The sequence below is a fragment of the Pezoporus flaviventris genome, unplaced genomic scaffold, assembly GCF_033815535.1.
Source record: "Pezoporus flaviventris isolate CSIRO_AGI_PZ_B2104156 unplaced genomic scaffold, CSIRO_AGI_Pfla_v1 ptg000031l, whole genome shotgun sequence".
Lineage (NCBI taxonomy): Eukaryota > Metazoa > Chordata > Aves > Psittaciformes > Psittacidae > Pezoporus > Pezoporus flaviventris.
The window spans coordinates 62,435,813-62,453,544 of NW_026892579.1; the positions used below are offsets into that span (position 1 = coordinate 62,435,813).

Consider the following 17,732-nt stretch of genomic DNA (forward strand, 5'->3'; position numbering starts at 1 on the left):
TAGAATGGTCATGGTACTGAAGGCTTGTTGATAGAGTAGATGTGGCTTATAATGGAGGCAGCAGCCTTCATTGCGGCTTATCTAGACATGGTTGGCAGGACATAATAAGCTAAAAGAGGTTGAAATGACAAAAATGTCTTGAGGCTTATGAAAACCTGGAACACTATTTAAAGGAAAACCTGGCAGTTTAGATACACTGACAGACACTTAACTCCCCTTTCAGGTGGATGAAATAGTTCTGGGCCAGAAGCATTCACCTGCAGTGCTGAAACTCATGGACCTTCCACCACGGGTGAGCTTAAAGGCAGCTCTCTGGGTTGAGAAAATGAATTTGTTTCTCCCTGATATGAATAAATCAATTTTGTTTTCTTCCTTTCCTGCCTCTCAATACAATTTCAATCAGTTGTTGAAGTACTCAAGACAGAAAATTTGGAAATGAAAAACTTAAAAGTAAAATAAAGGTTTCTTAAAATGCCTTGGAAATAGAAGCGAATATGAAAATTTCATGAAGGTCACACGATCAGGTCTAAGTCATCCTCTACTACAGTAAGTAGAAGGCACTCGATAAAATGAAAGGCAACTGCTTTAGAAAACACTGAAGGAGAGGCTCTTTTCAACAGTGTGTTTATTATTAGCCTGAGGATTTTATGCTGCACAGGAGCAAACAGGTCAGCAGCTTAGCTGCCTTCCAAAAAGCCTGAAAAATACCCAATAGTGTACTGCAAGCCAAAACACCTAGAGGGGGTTTTGTGCGTGCACGCATGCATATGTATCCAGTGTAACAGGTAGAACAGCAGAAAGCAAGCTTTATAGAATAAGGGCCATAAACTCTGTGCAGGCACATTTTTCTATAGATTACCCTGCTGTAAAGTTTCTTGAACCATCTTCTGATATGGCTGGAATGGGCCTTGCTGAAAGAGAGGATAATGAATTAGAAAATGCATAGGTCTATCAGATATGGAGCTTCCAATCTTTCTGTATCCTCTGTTGCCCAATTTCCTTTCTTTGAGGTAGTTTTCCTTATTATTGCAATTCCTTTGAAGATCACTGACCTTGAATTGGATGCAACAGTGATGGGGCAATATTTTTCACTCCTGTCCCAGTTTGGCAACTTGGATGATGATGAGGTCTTCAACAAGCAAGCTCTGTCTTTGGTGATTTATTTTTGTTTGCTTCTCTAACAACCTAAGGTTCTAATAAAAAGAGCAATAGCTCTTCAAACATTTATCTTTCTGTATGACATCTTCCAAACTAAGCCTTTCCTGAATGTGAGTTCATTTGAAAAGATAGAAAAGAAGTCTATCCTGGAATTTTTAATCCATTTTTCTTAAATGAAAAAGCTGTTTAAAAATGCAAACTTTTCTTTTTCAAAAAAAAAAAGTATTTTTGGTGATTAAAGAAAAATTGAGGGAGAAACCTTAAGTAGAACTCATTGCTGCAATGTAATTGTGGTCAAAGGCTCAGCCAGATTCGAAGGAATACTTGGCTTTATAAAAGAAACAACATTTAGTTACAATAGCTAATGATAAAGAGAAGTATAAGGGGAAGGAAAGAAAACTTATTTCATAGGAGGACTTGACAATGCATTCAGGACAAGACCCAATTAGGACAGATTACCTCATTTCTTTCTTTTTATGAAGTGTTCTGCACAATCACTTCAGGCATGTTTACCTGTCCAGTGGTATGAGAAGACCTAAGATCTGGAAGTCTGTTCCTGTGAAAGTAACAGAGAAAATACACTATTAAATATGGAAAAGTATCTGACCATCCTGATGATGGTGGATGTCGATGGTGTTTGCAGATACTGTACCAGGCACATATTCTGTTATGTTACTCTTCTTTTGTACTTTTGTTGGGACAGAAAACTGAGTACTTTTTGCATGAGAGTGCTGAGAAAAAAAGAAAGTGAAAAATAGATTTGATTTTCTCTGCAAACTTGAACAGTTTTAAAATGTAGCTCTTTCCAAAAATAAAAAGCATTATAAAGAAAACAATTTTTGGTGAAGAATAAATCAATGTGAGTTTTTCCTGGCACACTCCAGCAGAGTGGCTCACGTGCCCCAACCGTGAACAGACATTCAATGCAAAATACCAACTAGCCTACAGGAAACCACTGCGAATCCAACATCACGGATATGGGGTTCCCAGCACTGCCACAGTCTCACTCCACCCAAATACTTCTGCTGCACTTCAGGACTTGCTAGGCACAGCTAAAGGTGAGTAAGGAGTTTCCATGGTAAGGGCAGATGGGAGAGAAATTGAGGATGGGACACCCCAGCCCCACAGAAATTAACAGAACCAGAAAATCCACAAGGCAATCTTGTGCTTATTTGTTGTGGGTTTGTTGTGGTTTTCTCCCCACTCCCTTCTTTCATCACCCCTGAGTGGCTTGAAACTCATTATTGTGGGGCTTGTACCATTGGTATCCAGGTAACATTAGGATGTTCAGAGCAACATCTTGATTCAAAATTAAGTTGGATCGCATCTCTAGGTGCACTCTTCTGCCCTCACCCTGATTTCCACCTGCAGCAAAACCAAACCCAGATGAAGAGGAAACCAGCAGTGAGAATGCACCTTCTCTGTGGTTTATTACTTTCACTGAGAATGAGGTGGAGACCAGTTATTCTGCACATGTCCCAAAGATGTTCCACCACCTTTGTATATATGGCATAAAGGCAGCTGTGAAAACCAGGACCTGAACTGCAGGACAAGCAGAAGCAATCAGGGGGATGCAATACATTTGGGGAGGGCAGAATGCAAGACCCTTTAAAACTGTTAGGAGATAAGTAGAAACATAACCACAACATGGTAAACTTAGATTCTGAAGGGCAACTATTCCTCTGGATGCTTCCAGCTACTAAAAAACACCCCCAAACCCCCTAATTTTATTCATAATATGGTGCCAATAGAGACAACCTATTTCTCACTAAGAGTAAATTCAGCAGACTAAGTTGTCCAAAACACCAATGTTCAGTGCTACAGAAGTAGGACATCTCTAAAATAAGCCTTCTTGTAAGGAACATTAAATAAATGTATAAATAAGTAGAATCTCAGAGTCACATTTTCCATAAAGCTTACCTAAGGAAAGAAATAAGTCCTCTGAGACTTAAACCTTCTGGTGTAAGCTTATACTGAGGCCTTTCTTCTTAAAGTTCTGGTGCTTTCCAAGGAAAGCCATGGAGAAAAAAAGGAGTATCACTGTAAAGAGAATTTTATTAGTTCATTTATATAATTAGAAGTTTAAGCCATGAGGATCAGCCATGCTCTGACTAGAAAGGTCAAATGTGAAGGTCTTGAGTATTCAGATTTTAGGAATTAGGCCAAAAGAAAGTTTCAAGATTAGAGGGTATTTTGACTGAACCGTTAGTTTAAAGTCTCTCTCAAGTAAACCTAAGTGAATTACATGTAATTTTTCATGACTGATTAGAGGGTACATTTGACAATCAGTTGCATCTCACATTCTGCTACCTGCCAGCTGGAACATTGATGAGCCTTTTTATAACTTCATTAAAGCTACCTTGTGGAGCCATTCAATCCTATAAAGTCTTATAATACAGATGCACAAGTAAAACAATACCAACTGCTGGCTTCTGGTCTTGTCATGTTGCTTTACCCCTTTACTTCTCCCGATACCATAAAGCACACCCCCAGTGCATAGAGCCCATCTTGAAGGATGCTAGCTGCAGGAACAAGCTGATTAGCTGATTCTTTTCTCCCTAACATCCAAGATCCAGTGCCCCTGAAGGAGCAGTAGGGCTTCATAGGGCCAGATCTTACTGAGGGACCCTCCTGAGCAAAGAGGTCCTCTGATAACACAGAGGGTGTTGTGGGTTTAGGTTTTTTTTGTGAACAGGTAAGTTAACATGGACAGTATCCACCTATCTAGGTGCTTGAAGTGATTCTCCTTCTCAAAGAGGAATTCTGTGAAGCTCTGGCACAGAGCTGTCCTCTTTTGCTCAATAGCAGAACAACCCTTGTCTAAATTAAGAGTTTGGATTTTGGGGATAAAATGGCTTAATGTCATCTTTGTCATTGGCTCTACAGCAAAACAATGGAAGATGAAAAAGCATCACGACCAGGCAAGATGACGCAGCTCATCAACATGCAGCACTTCTTACCATGCGGCAGACTTGCAAGTGCATCACATTTCAATGGTACCATTTATCTTTATACCCTTTTCTTGCTAGACTGTATTTCATTTCTTTCTTTGTCTGACCTCCAACTCCTCTGCCAGAAAATAAGCAGCAGCAATGAGAAAGAGAGCAGAGAGAAGTTAGCAATTTATACCAGACTTTGTGACTAACTGCTGAGTAGCATCTCTTCAGAATTAACATAATCTCTGAAAGGTTCCCATATGTTGGAGGCTGACTGTGTGCATGTATGCTAATCAGCTTCAAATTATAATCAAGGTATTAGAACACAACTTTGCTAAGGCAATGGCTGAGAAGATCAGCAAATTTTCCTCGGTGAGAAGAAAACAGAGCTTTGAAGGGGAAAATCTGATTCCTGTCAGCTTCTGGCTGATCAGTGCACAGCCTGGGGAGGGAAAGAGCCCTTGCAGGGGGACCACCCTCATGTCCAAGGAGTGTAGTAGCTAGGCCATGTCTCTCCTGTTTCTCTCCAATAACAATGCAAAGAATTACCTGCAATGCAGAATGGATGTTGTCTAGATTAAGCCTCCTTGCCACGGCTGGTGAGAGGATTGCATTGAACCGTACAAGTAGCCTTAGAAAGCAGCAAGGTGCTGAGTGATTCAGCTCTTCTGCACAACAGCAGGTCAGTGTGCTTCAGTCCTAACAGAGGGGCATCAGTCTGTCTTCTCCACCTCTAGGCCTGAGGACTTCTTGCCTCCAGCAGCCCACCGTGCCATGGGCATACAACAACACAGATACAAGTGCATGCATGTTGTTCGGGCTCTGTTTGCAACAGCAGCTGTATGCAGCCTCTCTCACACGTGCATGCCTTACATGACAAAAACAGAGTTAATGATGATCATTTAAACCTCACATTGGTTCTCTCCATTTGCTCCCTTTCTTTGATATACAGCCTGGAGGCCTCTGCATAGGAAAGAGCAGGTGTGCAAGTTGTAATAAGATATTCATTAAGACCAGATTTTGATAGAGATGACAAGCCAAATCACCCCTACACTTCTGTTTCTCAGCATCCAGCTCTAAGAATCACTTTATTTACAGCTAGAAAAATCACCTGCAGCAGTATTGCTGGAGAACGAAAGCCTACAGTAACGTTTAGTTTCCATTTCAGCTACTCTGACACTGAATATTCCCTTTGGAAATTCAGAGAGCAGTTACATTGCCTGGTACATGTGTTATATAGAGACAATCAGAATGAGATATTTGGGCACTGACCTGCCTGATTATTTTTGGGCATCCTCTCCTTCCCACCCCGAACATACATTTGTGAAGCATGAAATGCGTTCGCCCTTCCTGAGTTCTATTCTGTTTCAATCCTGACAGAACACTTGAGGTTGGCAAGTGAACTGTGCTAGGCTGGGTCATGTTTTCAAATGAAGACAAAAAACCCACAACCCTGGAGTAGATTGATGTAATTTTGGTTTCATAGCTGACAATCATTTTTCATCATTGTTTCGAGCATGAAAGATTTAGCAATGGCTGCATAAAACTTTAGTGGCACAAACCTTTGATGTTCTGTCAGGCAGCTTTGCTTTTCTCCCCATCACACACACTGCAACCACAAATTACTCCCTGGCAATCCTGGGTGAGGATTATGAAGATTATTAAATAGAAAGCTGAGGTTTAAGGAGTTATTAAAAGTACTTTGGCGTTTCAGCAACAACAGCGAACAAGCAATTGTGTCTCTCACAAAAAGCCCGATTCTCTTATTTTAATGCGCTGCTGATTTTTCTCTCTCTCAACTGGTCTCTTTGGCTGGGCATTTTCACCTCAAATTCCAAGTAAACTCTCATGAGCATTGCCTACTAATAGAAAGCACTGAAACAAACAAACCAGGAGCATCAGCAATCTGCTTTTGAGCTGCAAACACAGGCACCGAAGCTGAGCTTGTCTGAAAGGCCACTTGTGCTTCTTGGAGTGTGAACCCTGCAGAAGAAAGCTACATGGCAGTATGGAATTAGAACATAGAATTCTGTTTTATTTTAAACTGCCTTCATAAATGGAGGTACCATCTATTTCACTACTAATAAAAGAAAGCAAAGCCAAGTTCTCTGAATTCAGGACTATTTCTGCCCTGGCTCAAGGTCAATGGGGCTCTCCAGAGGTTCACTTCATGACTACAAGTGATATCATCCAAGCAGGCTTTAGCTGCAAGATGGAGATAAAACTTCTCTAAGCAATTGATCTGCCTCAGGTTACAGAAGTGGGGAGGTTAAAGAGTATCAGCATCTTCGTGAGAGCCTTGGAAATTAATACTAAAGATCATTATTAAGATCTTTAAATATGAGAATGATGCCTAGGCTCTATTGCAAATATTTTATTGGAACTGCCTTTTTGAATGAGCTCTAAGGCAATCTAGGAGGAGCACAGTTTAATGAAGGGATGGGAAGGAAGTAAGAGTAGTAATAAGTCAATGAAATAGGCTTAGCTGTCTGTAGAAGATTTGCAGATGAGGGTTTTACACATATAATCACGTGCAGGCAGATAGGCGTTCAGATCCCCAAAAGCTGGGTTTATCCAGTAATGATAGGACTAGGTAATTCACTCCAAATGCCTAAAATTTCATTGCTTTCAGGATTTAAAGTGACCTCTTCAGAGGCAGTGAAGGAAGATCAAATCTAACAAGCTTTCCCAGTCTTACATCTTTCAGAGTCAATGAGACCATACACACACAATTTATGGGATAACTTTTTGGTGTGCTAGTACCACTTCTTCCTCAGAATTCAATCATCAAATGCCCAAATGAACTCCTCAGGATACAGCTACAACTCCAAAATGATTCACTGAAAAGAGCTGGTAAATAGCATTCGATACGCACACACACAAAACTATTTGTAGATAATGCCCAATCAGCAAAATTGATTGACTAAATTATACGTGGTCAATTATTCACCCATCCCTCACCACACAAGTTTCTCCCTCTCCCCTTACAAATGATCAAATTGCTGCTCACAGCCCAACAGTTTATCCAGCCTCTTGCCTTTATGTCTCTTTTCCAGTTTGCTCCCTCTGGTCCTTTAGTAAGCAAAGCCTTCTGGTTCAGTAATTTGGCAAACCAGTGAAATTTTTACTTGCAATTATATAAGTGCTGCAAGGCATTCCAGTCAGCAGGAATGCCATCCAGGAGATTCACAGCTGTAAGAATGCATAAACAGCCATCGTTCCCTACCACAGAGCTTTCACTGGGTATGCAGTCTGCAGTTCGGAACACTTTGATTTATTGGAGTGAGAGGCAATGTGAAAACAGTCAGGCTTCTGGAGCTACTGGGATATTAGACTGCTCTATTCACGTACATGAGAAGGACAGGAATCTGGTGGGATATAAATTAGAAGATCCTGGAGGTGTGGGGTGGGAGGAGGAATGATGTGGGCAAACTTCGCTTGTGATTAGCTCTAAATCCTGAGAAACATTAAACAAATTCTGGCTGTTTCCTGACTTACACTTTCCCTTTCCCACTGTATTTGTAATTTTCCAGCAGAAGTGCAGACCCATGTTCCCCCCCAGCTCCTGGCCACTTGGGCCAGCAGGATCTGCCTGCTCTGTTGAGACCTTTTTGCCACATCTTCTTTACACACCACTTATTAAGGTCTTTGACCTGATGCGTTTGTAATTCTGCTGCTAAGGCCTTACTTACGGAAGATGATGCTTTGGGTAACAAGGCCTTCCACCCAGCTGTGGCTTTGTACTGCTCTCCTTTCTTCCCCTTACAGCTACAGTAATCTCAATCTCAATTCTGAGGAATCTCTTTTAGGCAAGAGAAATGAGCCTTTTCCCACCCATTCTGCACAGTCCCTGATTTATACTATTCATGTGGTGGCTCTCTTAACTATTAAAGGTTAAACTGCAGCTACCCAATTCATGCTACACAGATTTCTTACCTGAATTAGCCTTCTATCACTAGTGACAATTTGTATTAAATCCCCTGGGCTTTGTAGATAGTTTTCAGTCCTGAACTAGCCCCATAACTTACTTCATATCTGATACCCTATTTCTGGAGTATAAGATTCTGTATATTATACATCCTCCTCAATTCTAATCCTGTTTGCAGGTGATCTTCCTCTGCACTGACTCATTGCAATTAGCCTGAGAAGAGCCAGCCCCCGTTTTTGTTCACATCCTGCACAGAAACAAGGAACCACTGACATTACCCTGCTTTCCTATCCCCATCCTGCAGGCCTTACACAGCCAGATACGAGATTTCCTTTCAGCTTCCCGAATTCAATGTTGAATCCAGCTGGTCCTCTTGCAGTAGCACCAGAGGAGCCAAACCAAAGTCAGAGCGTAGAGCCAGGATGCTCTACTACAACCACTGCTTACATAAGCTGATATAGCAAGGCAGGCTATAAGAACATAAAAATCCATATCAGTAAAACATCTTTTTACCTCATTTCCTTCTGACTTGTTTTAGAGGTTTCTCCAGCAAACATTATGAGCTAGTTAATCCTTGTTTATTGCAGCTATAGAATATTGTTAGAGCATTTTTCTTACTCTCTTTTTTTTTTTTTTGCATGAATATCACTATTCCTAGCTTCTAGCTCCTCAGACAAAAGGACCCTTTCAACAGAGCACATTGCACTAGGACTCCTTACTGCAGGGTTGTCCTTTTAAAGTATTTTTTTGGGCTCACCCCTGGGTTGGTGAGGGAAGAGAAAGCAGGTGAGCCTGCAGTTTTGGGATGGGCAATGGGCTGCAGCCCTGAACTAGTCATTTTGCAGCTAAACCCTCTGTAAGGCAGCTCGCTTCCACGTGGTGAACAGGCTTATTTATTCTTCTCACATCTCATACCTAATGTTTTCAATGTATCCTAAACAGAAAAGCAACCAGCTTCTGTCCTTGGATAGCAGCCCAGTTCTCCTTGACTCCACCGGCATGCATGGACTATCCAAGTAAAGAATTCACATCAGTATTTACACTACATGCTAGTCATTAAAACAGCCACCAGGTCCTGTTTCATGACCAAAGATATAAATTCCAGGTCATTACATAAACCAGCTTTATAGTGCATTTGCAGAGGCCATTAACTCAGCTACAGCCTTCTGCTCACCCTTCAGAGGAGGAACGGGGATGAAATGCTGAAACACCAACACCTTCCTCTCCGCTCCGGCAGAGATGCTGGTACGAACCTGCAGAAACATTGCACATGTCACTCCCTGCCTGGTCCCCAGTGGGAACTTGACCTAAATTCTGTGGCACACCAGGAAAACCAATTTGAGATCTTGCAGCTAATCCAGCTAACATGAAAAGCTGAGGTAGTGCCTTCTTGCGAGTAAGACTATGTAGCAGTCATTTCCAGGACTGTCTCAGATGTCCTGTGCCTCATTTCCCTATCTCTAAAATAGGGCTAATTCTTCTCCCTCACTCACAGGTGATAATGAGAAGAAAGATCTCAAAGATTACATATGGTCCATAAAAACAGTTTAATTTGGTATAAATTGGCTGCAACTTTAAAGTTTCAAGAGCAATTCAATTCACAGTTTTTTAGTGCTGTTTCAGAATGCTGCTGTCTGTTCTGCTACTGCAGTTTGCTTTGCAAATCCACAGCTGTCAAATACAAGTCATTAGGGAAAGGGGGAAGAAGGTGGAGGGTTTTGTAAGGAATGATCAGGAGCAAATTAATTCATGTTGGCTATGAATTTTGCATCAGTAGCTTTCAGTGCAAATCCAGTTGTAGTAAACAGTTTATATTCCTCCTTTAGGTGTTGTTTTGAGCTACCTTCAGATGCATGTTGACCTCCCTGAATCGTTTTATAGGCTGTTCACACTGCAGAGATTTTCTTCGCAGCTGATACCCCATGGCTGGTATCTTCAGGCTAAAAGCTGACACTGTGCAGAGCTCAAGTATAGTAGCTAAGAGGAGCTGGGCTGAGGGTCTGATTGTAATTAAAGAGTACAAAACTTGCCTTCTGAACACAGTTCTGGGATGAAGGTGTAGCCTGCTACGAACTCCATGGCTCTAGACTTTCAGACAACAGCTTTTAACATCTTCTGTGCAGAGAAACAGCTGGCGAGAGGTATGTTTCATCGCATAACCAGTCACAACTCACTGCCTACAGAGCCGGGCCACCCAACAGGATCATAGAGTGATCCTGTACATGAAATCAGTAAAATATTCCAAGCTGAAATGAAATTATTCTATGTAATTTAGTTAATCCAGTTACAGGCTGTCTTTGGGGGAAAAAAACCACTTTGGGTGGTTTTCCCAGCAGCCAGTCCTCACTGCTGCCACCAAGAAGCAATTGACGAGAGCCTTTAGCGTAGTAGTAACCGGTTTAAAAGAAGGAAAAACCCCAAAGGGAAGGCATAATAGAGGCCCTCCTGATGACACTCTTCAGGGCTGCATGTCCATCGTTGATAGCCAATAAAAAATTCCTTCCAGGAATCCTTTGTGCCATTTCCACTGTCCCTCATAGTGCTGGTTGGTGTCACCTGAAGAACTCTTCTTGCCAGAGCTTTAAACAATGCAGACATCACTTCAGCTCAGATTTGACACTTTTCCTCAGGATTAAATAGGCCACTCACAGACAGACAACTCACTAACTTCAAAGCATCCTGTCTTAGCTAACAAGAAACAAATTGCTTCCCCAGTGACTCCTCTCAAGGGAGTAATGCAGGATAAACCTGTGATATTTGCATTAACTCATCTTTAAACATAAAGCGGAATAGATTTTGTTTCTTTAATATATTTCCACGTTATTTAAATGGACTTGTTTTAAAAGGCAGTAACATGTTTGCTTTGGGGATACTTTGCGTTTTTATTTACCTTTTGGCTGGCAGTTCATTTCACGGGAAGAGCTGTTGGAACTAAAGCAGTTGAGGATTACACAGGTTTTAGAAAGCATTTACATCAGAGGCCACTTTCATCCCCATTTTCAGCAATGCCACTTTTCTCAGTTTAGTGACATTTAAGGCTATTGGAAATCTTTCAGTGACAGAGCACACCAGCGATCTCAGCTGCCTGAGGAAAGCAGGGGCTTCACTGAGCTTGTCCTGATACCTGCTGCCTATAGAGCAGTTTTGATGAGCAGATATCAAAGCACTTTGCAGAGGCGCTTGATTTTATCCTCCCATTTTTGCAGCAGGGGAAATGGAGATATGGAGGAGAGAAGGGAAAAGTGCTGTTTGAAGGGGAACAGAAGAATGGGTACTTGTTTTTCCTTTTTACTCACAAAACAAACACCATAGATTACAAGGTGCTCACTAACTATCCTCTCCAGTCAAGTCAAAGTACTTTGAGACCATTCTTAAGGTATTTGTATGTTACCTGGCCTTGTTTCAGGACTCACTGTCCAGTTACCTATAGTTCCCTTTGCTGCTGGAGGAACTCTGTAGCAGATCAGATATAAAAGGAGACTACACATCACCCCAGTGCACAGTCAGCATCTTTTACTGACAGTAAAAATGGACTTCAGTAAAACGCTGCCAACAGAAGGACCAAGAACTCTGGATGGAAAAGTGCATGTATGTGCAAATCTGTAAGACTCTAAGTTCAGACATATATCAAAGCAAACAAAAACCTTTCTGGGGCTCAGCCACCAGCTCCTCTTCAGCCCAAAGAGCTTCCAGGCTCCAGGCACACACGGGACTGCTGCCCTGAGAAGACAGAGCTGTTGTGCTGTTTTCATTGCTGATCTAGCCCAGAGCAGTGTCACGCAGTGTCAGCAATGACGCCCCATTGCCTGAACAGCTGCATCACCCCAAGCCTTTGTTTTATCTTCTGATTAGCTGCAAGAAATCAGCTGTCACACAGAAATCAGACTGATTCTGATGTAATTTACACTGCATTGTTTGGGACCAGTATTTGTGCAAAGATTCTCTTAAGGCAGACACGAGGGTCTGTATTTTTTAATGAAGTTCACAGCTGAATGCTATGAAGTGCTGGGGAAGGGGAATCGACACCTTGATCTCTAGGTAAATACGTTTGAGTTCTTCACTGTTTTTGGGATTTACTGTTTAGCCGCTCCAATTCCTATCACGTGCAAATGTTTCCTATATTAACAGGAGAAGAGTGATTTGTGGGCAGTGAATGGGAAACAGGACATCAATTTAAAGGGGCCATTTGGGGTTAGCACAAAATGACAGAGCAGCAGGAAGCGGTTAAAAGCTTCCCCCTCGGCAATCAAAGCCCTGCAATTTGAAGTCTTTTCCTCCGATCAAGCAGTATATTGATGAGAAACCAGTTCTGTTAATGACCTTTGAAAGACCTCGTTCTGGCCTTCTGGGGTCGCTCCTTTCTCTTACTTTGGTGTCCTAGCAGGAGCTAGGCAAAAGCACATAATCTACACAATCACTTGAGCAGCATGACAACGGCAGAAACCAAGGGAGGGAGATTTCTTCGTCCTTAACTTGGCTGACTTTTCTTCCTTTGAAGGGTCCTGATCTTATCCTGACTGTGCTGAGAGTACTTTCAATGCGCACATCTTCCTCTCCCTTACCTGCCTGTGCCAACACATTGACATTATGGATAGCTTATCCTTACTAATTCATCAGTCCTACTGTAATCCAATGCACTAGTTCCGTCCTGTGCTGCCTATATTTAAATTGCAGTCTGTAAACCTGCCTCCCAGATCAGCTCACACATCTCATTCCAAGCTCTAGGTCACTTAATTCCACTCTTTTTTGGCGTTGCTTCTTACAAAGGCAGACATGGAGTACTGAATGACAGCTTTCCTTGATGGGGAACAGGAGGTGTTTGCTCTCAGCCCTCCTAACGCTGGGAGTCACGCTTCATCACCTGAAAATACCCCTCCAACCAGTGACAACAAGCCTGCCAGTGCAGCCTGCACTGCTAGAAAATGCTAGGAAGGAATCAGAACACCACGGTATCTTTCAGCTGATTATACTGACCATTCCACAACTCACCTTCAGGGCTCTGCCTTTCCCCAGTACCCAGAGCTAGTGATACCCATGATGACTGTGACTGCTCTGTTGGGGAACATTGCTTGTAAAATGGGGAGAAAAGTAACTGCCATTAGCTGGTAGGAACCCCAACTTTTACATATCTCATGTTGCACTTCAATGATTTCTAAAGCTCCCAATACCAGCTCAGAAATGCCATGAAATGCTGACCCAGTATGAACTCACCCTGCCACTTCATATTTGCTCGGAACACCAACAGGCTTCATGCCGGATCTGGGATCATCCATCTCCCCCCCCCAGCTGGCAGAAAGGTGACACAGGAATCACAGAACTTGCAAAGGCCATCCTGTGTGCTCCAGGCTAATTCACCAGAAAGGCATCATGTTGAGCCCCCGCTCAATTCACATTAAATCTGTATGAGTATTTGGTAAGCGAACACAGCACCCTGCTACTGCCATCCTTGGAAACACAGGGGTGCAGGGAAAGCTTCCTCACCCAACTGTGTCTTAGGACTCCTGCTCTCTGCCATCTTATTACATGCCAACAAAGACAGTGCATGGAGGGATGAAGGAGAATGCTTGATATGACAATTACAGGTTACATTTGAAAACTGTTTCCTTAAGCAGGGTCAGTCAGCCTGCTCATGCCCTAGCACCGAGGAGGAAAACCAGCTTATATAGCACATATAGTAAAGAAACTACTGTATGAAGCATGAAGGACAAAGGCAAAAACTTGTACAGGCGTTATTCTAAGGCAGCAAAACAACTTCTCCCTTTGTAGGGCTGAGGAAAGTCTCAAGCATAAGCAAATCTAAAACCCCATTTAAACAGTTGTCATGACTGTATTCCTACCTGAGGTCTGTTGATTTGTCTCCCTTGATGCCTGAATAGTTCTGAAGCCAGTTTACCATCTATTGTCTGTGCCTGATGGGAGCTGTGATTTCTGATTAGACAATTTTCCTCTGTATTCCAGATCTCTGACCTTCATCTCTCTCCCTCACCATCACTTCTCCCTAAGCACTAATGGCGTCTCATGCAAGTACCACTACCAGCATGCCCTGGTGGGGAAGAAGAAAAGCAAGAACATGTCACACCATAGCTTAAGACTACAACCAAAGGGAAATCTGGAAGTGTCTTTGCGATACCTCCTTGGTTCTTTTGTTCATAAAAAGTCCCTTTACAGAAACAAGCCAGACATGCCAAGCTCCAGCTCCCTACGAATTTATTTTATTGCATCACAACTTCCTAAGAACAAGGTGTTAGAGAAGAAAGCAGATGTTTGCATGTATGCTTTTAAGGTATTCATTGAGTCCTGTCCCCTGCCACCTCCCCTGAGCCCATTGGGACTGTTGACTTTGTAAAGACAGAAGCATGAATTAGTCTTCGCAGAATCTCAGTTCTTATACCCTAAAAAAAGTGAATTAATGCTCATTTTCCATTTCAAGCACAATTGGCTGGAGAAAGTGAGGCTAGGGAACACTGAAATACATATACACACATAAATGTGTAAAAATTATCCTGCCCTCTCCTGCCATGCTAGTTCAGCATGTCCAGGAGAGCTTGCAAGCAGCTCACCAAAGCACGGCTAGGATATCCACCCTCACTCAGACAGTCCTTTCAACGAGGTGCTCCAAGTCCCCCCATTCTCAGCAGACAGGGACTTTGATCACATGCAAACCTCTGGCCCAGAGCAAGAACAAACAGCCCAGGGTACCGGAAAGGTGGACAGTCTCCCAGAACAATAAAATGCAGAACGGGATTCACAGTTGGGAAAAATCACAACCACATGCCATTCAGCAGCCCAGCTATAACCTTCCATCACTGAGAGCATTGTGATACAGGATCCCAGTTCTTTGGCTCATGAAATCAGCTTACTCACAACAGCCCTGGGACCTTCCACTGCTGCCTTCACACGGTGGTCCCTCATTGCATGTTATGCCTTCAAATTCTACATGGGGCCTGAATTGTTAGACATGATGCTCAGCATGTGGTTGCTATCACATTAAGGCAAGACAAGGTGTTTCCCCCTCAAGGAAATGGAAACCCTTCCTCTGTACTCAACCACAGCATCACTGCTGACAGTATCTCTCCATGCAAGCTCTTGTTTGTTGTTAGGCTAAAACCAGACACTACTATTTTTGAAATGCTGATGCTCCCCAAGCAGCACTTAACATCACTGTGAAGCTTTAAAACGAGATCTAGAAAATTGCATTTGCTAGTATCTGCTGAAATGCAAACCCCATTGGAGCAGGATAGAGGATCCCTGAAGGCCAACTATGTTATCTTTGCCCATAGAAAACAATTAGAAAGCTGATTTTAAAATGCTACAATTAAAGGCTTAATATAAATGTGTTTCTGATGCTATCAACAAGCTCGAAGACTTCAAGAAGCTCCTTCAAAATACCAGTGCCTTCAAGCAAAATAGCTGTGTCTGGTTTTGCTTTGTGCTGAACAGACAATGGACAATTTACACACACTTTCTAATCTTAAAAACACTTTATCCATGCTATGCATTTTATGTGCTATGAATTCCATACACAGACTGTAAAAATCTACATAAAACCTCACACAGATTTACTGTTCTGCCTATAGATTCATGGCTGAAGATAAAGCATAGAAAAGCTTAGGGGAAGGCATATAAAACCTGATGAGCAGGAGTTTGGTAAGATTTAATAGAAAGGTTTCCACCTGTATTTTAGATAATCAGATTACAGAGGGATTTCAAAATTAATTTCCCTTTCTTGGGCAGTTTTATGTTGTGTTTTGGGAATAATCACACAAATGGAACATTGCAAATGAAAATCCTGGGTTTACTGAGGTCACTGGGGCAACTCCTACTGATTTCAATTGGGCTCGGGGCCTCACTTTATGGGGAAGTCTTGGGGAGAAAATAAATCCAGACTTCTGGAAACAGAGCAGCATGCCAAAAGGCTTTTTAATTTTATTTTGAACACGGTCACACTGCCGTGTGAGAAAGCAGCTCCTTTCATTGCCCCCAGGAAATCAGCAGGTATTCCTGCTCCCACTGATTGCTTACATGCATGGTGGAATAGGCTGGCTTAAAAGCCACTGCTTTCCAGGGGCCAAATCCTGCTGGTGGGCTGAAGTCCCCATCTCACCCCTGCACCAGGATCTTCCGTGGAATGCAGAGCTTGGGAGGTCCAAAAAGACCCCCCTGTTTACAGCAGTCCCAGTCAGATTCCTTAAGGAGGTACAGACTTGTCCTGGGCTGCAGGGTAAGCAGTTTTGCCTATCAGAGGCCAAGAAATTTTGGGTTCCTGCTCCCAAGAGCTGAGCGCTTGCAAGGAGCCTGTTTCAGATGGGCCCTTGCCCTTGTGAGAGGCAGTGGCTGTCAGCTCCTGAGGATTTTCCAACTGCGTGGGACCAGAAAGCCCTTCTCCACCAAGCAGGATTTTACCTGTGAGACAACTGAATTCAGCTCTTGAAGTCGTCTTCCTCCCAAACCCAGAAATATACTATCTCTTTTTCTTTCCACTCCAAACTCCATTCTTTTTCTGGTGTAAATACACACATGCTTCTCCTCATCACTGAACACAGTGCAAGAGACAGCTGTACCTAACATCAGTTTCCAGAGTAAGTGTCATAGAGCTTCTGTCAGATTTCAGCCAGAAATAAAGAATGTCCCTTAGGATGAGATTTGCCATCCTTTGTTAATCTTGTCCACTTAATTCTTACTTATTTACCAGAGGTAATAGGACCTTAAGCACCAATCATCTCTAAGACATCTAGCTAGACTAACGCCATTGTGGTCCTTCCTGCACCAAATTACACCGATAGGTACCACACATTTATGAGCTGGTATAATTAGTACAGAACAAGGCATACACAGCTCCTGTCTGAAGCCAGCTCCAGCTAATGAGAAGCACTGGACACGTAAGAGAATTTGGATCAAGAACATAGCAATGTGGTACCAAGTAATTCTAGAAGAACAACTTACCAGAAGTGACAAGTCTGATGCCTGTAAACATACTTTCATCAGAATCTTGGATGAAGTCTGAAGGTATTGTTTGTACTGGGAAAGACCTCCTCAATTAAATTTCCATGTTTCTATATCAGTAAATTTCCATGTTTCTATATCACACTGTGAAGTATTTCTTATCGTTAGCTAGTAATACCCAAAAGGTCCTGGAGCTGGACATCATGGAAGTGGGGCTTCAGCTTCACTGACCATGAAGCATATTTAAAATGAAGTTTGAAATGTCCTGGAATAAAATCATTAAGTAAGAGAATAGTCAGAATTTGGAATAATATTACATAATTAACTTTTCAGCACAGAACAGGCTCTTGGCACTAACCATGTCCTCTATTCTGATCTATCAGAGACTGAAAACCACGGCCTTTCCTGTGCCAACTGTCTTCTGGAATAAACATGAGACCCTCCCCCTTCATCTTCACATACTTAATAATATTAATAGAACATTGAAATATTAATGCTCATAGACAAGGTCTTTCATAAAGCACATAAATGAATTCATTCACTCTGGCTCATTAGCTTAATCGCCAACCTTTTTACAATGTAACTGATTAACATTTTCATTGTTCTTCCTTGTTTTTTCCTTAGACTTCTACTTCTTTGGGGATCAAAAGATCTCTGAATACACAAGCTCAACAAATATCTGTGCACAACTGTACAACAATAGAAATCGGATGAAAGGGATAATGAAGCAAAGGCTTTCACAATTCATGCTTCAAAGATACTGCAGG

At 42.3% G+C, this 17,732-nt stretch overlaps 1 long non-coding RNA gene across 2 annotated transcripts; it reads right to left on the bottom strand.

Moving 5' to 3' along the window:
• Positions 1-608: 608 nt before the first annotated feature.
• On the bottom strand, positions 609-17,083 carry LOC133273282 (uncharacterized). 2 transcript variants are annotated; one of them, XR_009744719.1, is made up of 4 exons: positions 16,966-17,083; positions 13,860-14,065; positions 1,618-1,714; positions 609-911 (listed from the first exon to the last, which is right to left on the bottom strand). It is a non-coding gene; the product is annotated as an uncharacterized LOC133273282 (long non-coding RNA). The 2 variants fall into 2 exon arrangements; XR_009744718.1 differs by having other exon boundaries at positions 609-1,714.
• Positions 17,084-17,732: the final 649 nt, after the last annotated feature.